At 43.3% G+C, this 9409-nt stretch overlaps 1 long non-coding RNA gene across 1 annotated transcript; it reads left to right on the top strand.

Moving 5' to 3' along the window:
• The first annotated feature begins 1475 nt into the window (after positions 1-1475).
• Positions 1476-4853, top strand: LOC137468223 (uncharacterized). The gene is made up of 2 exons (XR_010995812.1): positions 1476-2720; positions 3022-4853. It is a non-coding gene; the product is annotated as an uncharacterized lncRNA (long non-coding RNA).
• Positions 4854-9409: the final 4556 nt, after the last annotated feature.

Raw genomic sequence — 9409 nt, forward strand, 5'->3', positions numbered from 1 at the left:
CTGAGGACAGGCAGCTCAGGCACACAGGAACTGCAGCTGTGCTAGCAGGGACCGAAATGCACTGACTGCGTGCACAACTCCCAGAGCCTTCATTGTACCACAGTCTGCTCTGTGGCATTAAAATGATTGGTCTTGTTGGTTATGGGTGTATCTCTCTTTCAACCACTAATTTTGAAGCCCTCTCATTTTTAAGTGAGAACATCAAAAATGAAAGAAAAAAAAAATAGCAACAATTCCTACAGACTGATCATCCTTTTTCTCTGTTCAACAACAGTACAGTAAACTGGAGGTACATGCAGGTACCATATTCCCAGTCTCCAGAGGGTTTTAGGAAGCTCAGAGCACAGCCATGATTCCTTCCCAAAATTGCCAGGAGAAATCAGCATCCTAGTTTTAAGCACTGAAACAATGCAATTGCACCATCCCATTAACTGGATTTATTAGACCAATAAGTATTGAAAATACCAAAATAGGTGCTAGCACTGTATGGCTGGAAGGGGAAATTTAGTGCTGGTGTGAATTTAGTAGACTCACTGATGAAATTCATGTTAGTGAATTCCAGTTTTGCAATCAAGGGATACAGCCTGGCCTTTTAAAATGGAAGGGGTGAGCTTAACTGGATGAGTCCATCCAGTTCTAAAGCATCACTGCAGTCATTCCAAAAAGATGTTCCAGGCTGGTAGAAGATTGTGACCAAAACCAAGGATTACAGAAGCTGCAGCTACCCAGAGTCTCAGTGCAGCCAAGGGGAGGTACAATTGAGGCAGGGATAAAACACCTACAACTTCTTTGGGCAATATATTCTAATGCCTCACCACCTTCACAGCAAAGAATTTCCTCCTAATTTATAATCTAAGCCTACCGCCTTTTAGTTTAAAGCCATCACCCCTTGTCTTATCCCTATATGCCCTTTTGAAAGTTCCTTTCCAGTTTAAGTCTCTTTTCAGGCACTGAAAGACTGCAATAAGGTTGCCTTGGAGCCTTCTCTTCTCCAGGCTGAACAATCCCAATTCTCTCAGCCTTTTCTCCTGTGAGAGGTGTTCCATCCCTCTAACCATCTTCATGTCTCTCCTCTGGACTCTCAATACCAGAGCACTCCTGGGTGTGCCTGCCAGGTGTTGTGTGTGCTGTCAGCTGCCTCCTAGAAGCCATTCCCTCTGGGCAGAGAGGAAAACTTGCCCTCATAACTTCACATAAAGACTTAATTTTCCTTATTTGGAAGGAAGCAACATTTCTTCCTGTGGATGGATGTGGAGTGTCTGCAGGGCTGAATTTCTCCCTGGAGCACTGATTCTCACAGCAGTGTGCTTCAAACCTCACCCTGGGCTGGAGGTGCCAGGCTCTAGCCACCCCTGTGGAGATGGGGACACTGAGGTGGTTTTGTGCTCTCTTCTGCAGTTTAGAGAGTCCCCCAGCCATTTCTGCTGTTCTGTTCCAGTGTGCTCACCCTGGAGGTGAGATAAAGGATGTGACATTATTATGAACTCTCTCTTTCATTTGCCTTTATCTCCCTCAGTGAGGAACAGTCCTTCTGAGCCATTTCTTCTCTTCCCTTATGCTGCCTGTAGCTTTTCTCTCAGTGCTCGTAACCCTGTCAGACCCTTATCAGCTTGTGCAGCACTGTCCAGCTGTAAATTGATTATTGCCATTTGCCTATGGGCTGGTTGTGCTTTTATCTTGCCCCACAGCATTTTTCATGGCTCCTGTAAATAAGCCCCTTGCCTCTAATGGTGCTGTCTCCATCCTCTCCCATGCTGTGCACCACAGGTTCATGTTGATTCTTTCCCAGAAAAGGTAATCTGTTGTTTCTCATTTCCTAAATGCTGGGCTCAGCTGTGGCTTGCCAAGGTATGCACATGATATCTGGTTTTCAGTGTCTCCCACTGCAGCAGACTGGGCTTTGCCTCCCATTTCAGGGCTCTTTTCAGTCTCTGTGCAGCCTTGCATCAGCCTCAGCCTGTTCTGATTGACTTCCTTTGCTTGGGAAATCCTAGTTCCTTGCTCCAGAGTTAATTCTGCTTCTTGCAGTAGCCTCCAAGTTCTAACCCAGGCGGTAATTCCAAGAGAGGCTCTTGCCAGGGGTGTGTTCCTGAAGCTCCTGGAGCTGTGCTGTAGCTTTGGCTCTGCTAGGTGAAGGCAGACTTTCCTTTTTCCAGCCTCTGTTTGATAACCTCTTATTTATCCTTTTAGCTTTCAGATGAAGTACAGGGCTCACATTTCTACAATGATTCCCTTACCCAGCAGAACTGAAGATTATTTGGAAACACCAATGAATGGCTCTTTCTCCTGTCTCTTCTGCCTTTGTCTTGCAAGCTCTCTCAGCCTTTACCATGATCACGCTCAGTACACCACAGTTTATACCCTTTTCTGGTGTCCTTTTCAACTCCAGCATGCTTCAGCCCTGACAGGACTTTTTGCACCTCTGGCCTCACACGAAGAATGTTTTCTCAGTTTGTTTTGCTCCTGAGGCTGGGTGCTGATGCTCTTGCTACCCCCCCAAAAACTCCTTCTGTTGTCTCACTTATCACAGCCCAAGTAGCGCTCAAAGAGGATGGTGGATGCTGTGGCTTTCCAACACCTGTCTCCTCCCTGTGCCCCAGGAACTTGACCAGCTGTGGAGAGTGACTGGCTTTTCTTCTGGGGTCCTTGGTCACTCACAGCACTGGGGCTGCAGAGCATCTCTCCTTGTAGAGAGGAATCCAAATCCCTCTTTTCTAAAGGTAATAATGAGGCAGTGGTTTAAAGTGCTTTTCTCAAGCTCAAAGGTTCTTTAAATTTATAACTGCATGAGTCTTTAATCTCTTTCTTTACCTGAAGCCTGCCTCTGATTTACACTTGTAGTTTAAGGCATATTCTGTATTAGAAAGATATTTCTGCTTCTATTCAGAAAAGAACAAAATCATAAAAAATTGCATAAGATGCCAAAGCTTTACTCACACCAAATTCCACAACAAGGTCAATTTAATTCCTTATTCTAGGTTAATGTTATGATGGAATAATTGAGTTCATATGTCCTTTTAGACTGAATAAAGGGCAGTACTCTGAGGAACTTCAGAGAGCTGTGGACACCAAGAGGTAAAGCACCCAGCTGCCAAGGACCAAGCAGTGGTAGCACCAGATTTGCCCCTGGTGAAAGTCCCAGCTTACAGCAAAAGCCACAGGGCATTGCTGGCTTTCATTAGGTGAGGCTCCAGCCCTGGGCTGTCTCATTTCATTGTCTGAATTGCATCATTCTGCAATTTTGGTATCTGCCAGTACGGGCCCAATATTGCCTTGAGACCAGGTCCTCGTGCAGCTGCCCACGTGTGGGAATGTCCTTGTGGCTCTGCTCCCACCTCCTCCAGGAGTTCCTCCAGGATCACAGGGACTTGTGTGTGTAAAACTGGACACCAGTGTGGATTTCGTGCAATTAGTGCTAAAAAAGGATTCGTTTCGGGCTCTGTCCAGTAGGTGGGAGATTTGACTGGGACAGTGGTGAAGTCAGGATTTTGTCGAACTGGCCAAAATGACCAAATGTCTGAAGAGCTACCTGCAAAGAGGTATTAAAATGCACAGGCTCTGCAGCTGGGGGCGCAGTCTGAGCATCTGACCATTCCGCTGTAATGACTTTTGTCCTAATAATAACTTAAATGGTTTCCTAAACATTAACTTGAACTTGCTCAAGGGAATGGCCTTTCTTTCCTTATAATAATTTCACATGAAGTACAGCATGAACATTGGAGGGTAACTGGAGTTAATGTCAATTATGAATCACCAATTTCCTGCTCTAAATAGCATTTTGTCTCAGAAACCTCCCATATGATGAGTTGCCCTGCAGATTTAACCCAAACTGGCTAGCTGAGACTGAATTTCATTTAGTGCTTCCTTTTAAAACATGAGGTGTTGCACAGGGAGTGGCTACACAAACCTGAGCCATAGAAAAATTATTTCACTTTAATTTTTCATAGTACATAGCATAGAAAAACATCTTCTCCACTTTGTTTATTGCATTTTTTATTGCAAGAAAATAATATTGTGTGGGTATTGGCAGGAGACTGCAATAAAATAAGGCTGCTATTGTTAGTAGCTGGCTGTATCTTGCCAGGTCAGTTTTACAGCTCTAAGCAAATTTATGGGTAGTTTTCAGTCATTATGGAAATGTTGTTCAAATCACAATCATAACTTGATGTTATCCTGAGGAAGGCAATGATGCTTTTCTCAATTGAGTAGAGATATTCCTGCTACCTTAGAGTTTTCTCCGTCTTGTGCAAAGCATTCTAGAAATGAAGCTGCAGCTTGATGCTCAGTGATATCCAAGACTCAAGGGAGCCCTCAGGATCTGACCCTTGCTGAGGGAAGCTACTTCAAACCACATTTAGAATCCTTAACCCTCAGTTTATAGTCATGCAAATCTTCCAGCTATGCCACTGGGTGCTGTTTAGGACTTTCTGACAAATTCAGACCTCTTGAGAAACATTGAGGACAGGAATCAGCAGAAATGTTATTGATTGTGGTTTGGGACAGTGGGGCAGGGAGATCACTGTTGATACCCAAGGTGCACCACACATCACCCATGCAGGGATGTGGAGATACAAACACTGGAGAAATTTCTACATGCAAGCTTCCACATTCTTTGGTACTCAGATAAACATCTGACCTATCACAAGTTTTCACAGAGAGATTCTTTCTCTCTCTATCAGATGGAAGACATATGCTGCAAATTGCTCACTGCACATCAGGTGTCATTATCCCACAGTGCTTGATGCAAAACTTTCCCTGCAGCCTTGGAAAAAGGTGTGATATTTGACACTGACCTGTGTGCAACTGTAGATTGTTAGCTGGTAGGTTAAGCATCTACTACACATGCTTATAAGATAATTTGAAACAACCTTGAAGGTGGAATTCATCTGCCTTAACCAAGGTGTTCAACAGCTGGATGACTAAGTCAAGCTGACTCTTGGCTCCTTTTGTTATTAATAGAGATAAACAGATACTGCCAAAAGGGAGTTCCACCTCCCATCAGGAGCAAAAGGAGCAGCCCTTCAGGCAGTACCTGTTTGTGGTTTCCACTGACAGAGAGGAGCCCAGCTAAGACTGTGACAGCTGCCTTCAGGAAGGGTGGATAAACCTCACAAGTGTCTGCAGAACTGTTGATCCATGTTGTTGAAATTCAGGGAAACACAGCAGCTTTCCTCTTTCTCCATTAGGCATAAAGTAGTGACAAAGGACATCAGAGAGGTGCAGCCAGATGCTCCAAAGGGGATGGGGACAAGGATCACAGTGACAACAGTCTCTTCTAGGGAAAAGGCACTCCACCTTTCAGCAGCCTGAAGGTAGAACAGATATTTTTACTCTCTTATTTACAAGTTTCTTGTAGAATTGAGTTGCTTTTTGTCTCTGCCCTGGTGTTAGTGTCTCCCTGCAGTTTTTCATCCATCTGCTTAAATTAAATCAATTTTAACAGCAAGGCTGAGATCTTACAGAGAAAACTAAGTTTCTGGACAATTTCTTGGGCATGTGAGGAGGCATGGTGCTTGGGCAGAAGGTTGCATCCTATTGCTATCCTGCAGAGGGAAACCAAAGCACCCACAATTTGCAGCCTGAGGGGGCAAGAAGCTACAGGATGTGTTTGCTATTCAGTGAGGGTGTGCTGCCCCTTGCTCAGCAAGCAGTCTTGTAGAGGCTTTAAAAGCAGTTGAAAAAATCGTGGGAGTGAGCAAAGGGCGAAGAGTTTAAATCCACATTACTAAGAGATGTGGGGATCAAGGAGCTGATGGTTATGTAGGGGAAAATCTGAGTGGGTAACCATGAGGGACATAGAGAAACAATACATAGGAATCCAGGCTTCTTCACTTGTCCTGTGCAAACTGTGCATCGGGGCTCCTGGTGATTGCAGGGCAGCCTGGCTGTGACTTTGTGTGCCTGAACACTCATGAAAACCTTCCCGTGCCACAGCATTGCCCGCCTCTTCCCCAGACATGGCCATGACATTGCCCGTCCAGGATGTCCCCTTGGCACGTTGTTTGCATTGTCAGCTCCTCAGCTTGTCATTTTTAAGCACTGATAGTCCACAGTAACTTGTGCCTTGTGGGCAGCACACTTCTGAGGAGGTGACCCTACCTGGCCAACTGCTTCTTCCTGCTGAAGGAGCCAGGGGAACACCAACTTCTGGTCCTCCTGCAGCTGCATTTTCAAGTCAGCCTAAAGGTTAAGTATTGTCCACAGGCAATATGTCTTTCTGTCTTAAAATTAATAAGCATTTAATTTAGACCTAGTTTTCACAGACTTCTCCATAAGCAGCCTTATCCCCAGATGACAGGAGGCTTGCTGTAATAACAGTATTTGTGTAAATTACTGAATAAACATTTCCATTTACTGTTTCTTAACAGCACACATTCACTAATACATATAAACATTGAAAGAAGAGACTCATTTAGTTCACAGAAGATTATATGTGTTTAGGTATTTAAATATCCTTGCATAACAAATCTGAGATAAAGCACCATGGGGAGAAAGATGAAAAGCTTTGAGTGTCTAAACAGACTTCTGTGCCACCTGCTTCTTCATTGCTGTATGTGGTTATGTAGTTTTATTTATTGGGAATATTATTTGCCTAATATTTATTTTAATTATTAAAATGATAGAAAAAAACTTCCTCTAAGAATTCTGAGTACCTCTTACATATACAAAATACAAATTCATTCTATAAGTATTACATTTTTTGTTGCTGCAGATTGCCATTACAATGCTTTCAGTTCCTCCTACATTCACAACTATGAGAGGAATACTGATGGCCAATCCCCAGATATAAACCCTCCTTCAACAATTCAATAACGGAACAAAGCATGGCCTTTCCCTGAACTGCATTCCTGTGCATCCCACTCCCTCCAACTGCTTCCACCAAAAGGGTGCAATGGTTTTGCCTGTGTGTGTGTATCTACATTTAAAGGTTGTCCTTGTGTTTGTACTCCTTTCCTGATCTTTGCAGACACAACCAGCACAGATACCAAGCAATGCCTGTCCTGACAGAACATTTGATGATTTTGAGGTCTGTTACCTGTTGTCTCAGAATGTCAAAATTGCCTGGGGATGACTACACTGGGAAATCCTTAAGAAGAAGATGAAATACTGAGTTTTCTGCACAAGTCTGAATGCTTTTCACAAGACATGCTTGATGGAGAGGTGAAATCCTGTTCCTTTGAAGAAGGAACATGGGGTTGATGGTGCCAACAGGGGAAACATTTGGGTCCCGTTGAACTGCAGCTAATGGTAGTCCAATGCTCTTCTGAGGACAAACATGAGTCTTGCGGGTCATATAGTGGTGGTGGAACAAAGAATAGAGTTGCAGGTCTCCAATGCACTTTATGGGGATTGAACTACGGAGTTTGGTAGAACTCCATGAAGTAGTGGATCTCCATATCTTCAAAAGTACATCCTGAGACTACAAGGAAGGCATTTATCTCACTTGATTCTCTATTAAAAAAAAAAAGCATATATTTAGTTCAACTGAGTCAACAGAATATCTGTGGTTGTTTACAGAGAGAAAAACTGCTATAGATGTCAATCTGAATTGGGCCTGGACTGGAAGCAATTTGGAATGGAAACTCTACATTTGCTTCTGGAAGAGCCTAAATTTAGTTTTCAGGCCAATACTTCAAAGTGAGATAAGCCTCTTTTGAAGGGAACTCAGATCAGAACTGATGGGAGCAGAATACCTTAAAACTTCTGGAAATATTATCTTATATCTGGGGTCATCTCGGATATCTAGTGGTCTTTGAAAACTGAGCTCTGAGCTCCTGTTCTTTCTGCTTTTATTTGTTTCTTCAAAATGTCTGGTTTTATGGGTGGGATTAAAGCACAGCATTTGAGAGAGGCTGAAGATTTATGAGCAGCTATGAAAAAGTTATGGACCACAGTGTTCTTGAGTTGGGGGGAGGCTACATTAAATGTTTCTACTTTTGAGCTTGTGATCATGTGCAAGTTCATTCAGAAGGCCACAAATGAGAGTGTCAGTTTATAAGTCACCAGGCTGTGCGGTCAATTAATTGCTGATTAACTTCCACTGGCTGCCAAACAGAGTCTGGAAGCTGAAGATATAAAAAAAAAAATTGGAAGTCACTTTTGCTGATTTTCCTGTACTAAGGATTTGTGTTGTGGTAGCAAACTGCTGAGTGCTACATCTCAAAAATATCACTGTTATTGAAGAGTGATTGATAATTGTGTAGTATGCTTAGCACCCAATGAAAAAAAAATAATACAGATATTGTCACCTGCAGATGACACAAAGAAGCCTAAGTGGTGCCAGTAGAAAAAAACTAAAGTACCATTTTCAGTGAGGACCATGAGTAGGATATCCACTGTCTCCTGGAGGGTTTCATCCAGAAGCCACTTTGTCTTGCACATGGGAGGTTCTTAGTGAAAGTAACCAGAGTATTTAAATCACTTCCTTGCCAGTGGAAAAAGACAGACAACACAGCAGTACAATGACCAATAGCCTTCATTTTAAAGGAGGGTGCTGGCTAAATTAACAAAGGTTTCTGTGTGTAGTCTCTCTGTTTAAGGTGAGAACTGTGCCAGAGCAGCAGTCTCATTCTGTGGCTGCAGTGAGGTGAAGGCACTGCTGAGCTTTGCCACCACCCACCCTGGGTGACCTCAGTGGCATCTGCGAGGAAACTGAGAGCTGGGACACATTTGGTCAGGGAGAGAAACACAAGATTGACTCAAGAGGCAGAACAATGTAAACACTGAATATGAAGGGGAAAATGTGCAGCAAAACTGACATCTTAAGAATTTTGTTCCTAAGTGGGTTGTTTGTTTATCCCACCAGTCAAACCTGGCTGTGCAGCAAAGCAAGCCAAAGAAAGTCTCCTTTATTGTTTCCATGATGCTTACTCATCTAAAAGCCATTCCCCTTTCAGATTATTCTATTTTTAAGGCATAATTCCCATCTGTTCTTTGATCTTGTACCACATAAGACATTTAGCTAATAACATCATCCATCAAATACCAACTTGCCTGTAGAGTTCAAACACAATCGACACAGAACCCTGTCCATCTGCTGGCCAGTGCCTCTGAACAGATCCAGCTTGTGAATGGCCAGCTATGTTGCCTATTTTTTAATTAACCAGCTTAGGTCTGTGCTTCACAAAATCCTGCAGGATGGCTAGGGGGCACTCCACAGGGAAGTGAAACACCCTCCTCTGCAGAGAAGAGGGTTTGGTGCATCCAGAGCTGTGATGTGCTTGTTCTAAGTGGGGTTTGCCAGTGGATGGAGCCTGCCTTCAGCCTCTCAGGGCTTTTTTTTTTTTTTTGCATACACCTATAATATTTTATAAAATATTTTAAGGATAACTTCTTTCAAGCTTGGCCTTCTTCAGAGAAAGGTGTGTAAAGTAGAAAGACAATGTTTTCTTCTCTGAGCAAAATTCTG

The sequence above is a fragment of the Anomalospiza imberbis genome, chromosome 2 (assembly GCF_031753505.1).
Source record: "Anomalospiza imberbis isolate Cuckoo-Finch-1a 21T00152 chromosome 2, ASM3175350v1, whole genome shotgun sequence".
Lineage (NCBI taxonomy): Eukaryota > Metazoa > Chordata > Aves > Passeriformes > Viduidae > Anomalospiza > Anomalospiza imberbis.